Genomic DNA, 593 nt, shown 5'->3' on the forward strand with positions numbered 1-593 from the left:
TTGTTGTATATCTGGTATCTGAAAACAGAATTCTTGTAATAAGCGGAGACGATAAAATAGACTTGTGCTTTATATAAAATTACTATGCGAGATTATACAAACAAATAACTATCGGTGTATAAAAATGGTATTTATGCTAGATTACAAGGGGCCTCGATGAAAATTGTTTAAATAATAAATAAATTAGTAAATTGAGTAAACTATATTATACGTCGTCCTATTGTATTGTAATTTGAAGGAAAGTAATTTATCGAACATATGACATGTTTTTTTAAAAAAAAAGAACTACTTATAAATAATTAATAGTTACTTCGGAGAAAAATTAAATAAAAAGTAAAGCCTTACAGGTTAAAATAAACTAGTGATGTGAGTCTCGTAAATTTACCATGTAAAATTTTACCGGTAAAGTAAATTTACAAAAAACAATTTACAATTTACATTTTTTTTACCACTCAAACAGTTGAGTGACCACTTTATTTGTATGTCTTTGTATTTTTTATCAAGATATTAGGATATAATATAAATTAGGATTTTTATAAATGATACCGACAGTTACGTGATACGAATTATTGTGATATGTGTACGCATTCATC

This window comes from Acyrthosiphon pisum, chromosome X, assembly GCF_005508785.2.
Source record: "Acyrthosiphon pisum isolate AL4f chromosome X, pea_aphid_22Mar2018_4r6ur, whole genome shotgun sequence".
Lineage (NCBI taxonomy): Eukaryota > Metazoa > Arthropoda > Insecta > Hemiptera > Aphididae > Acyrthosiphon > Acyrthosiphon pisum.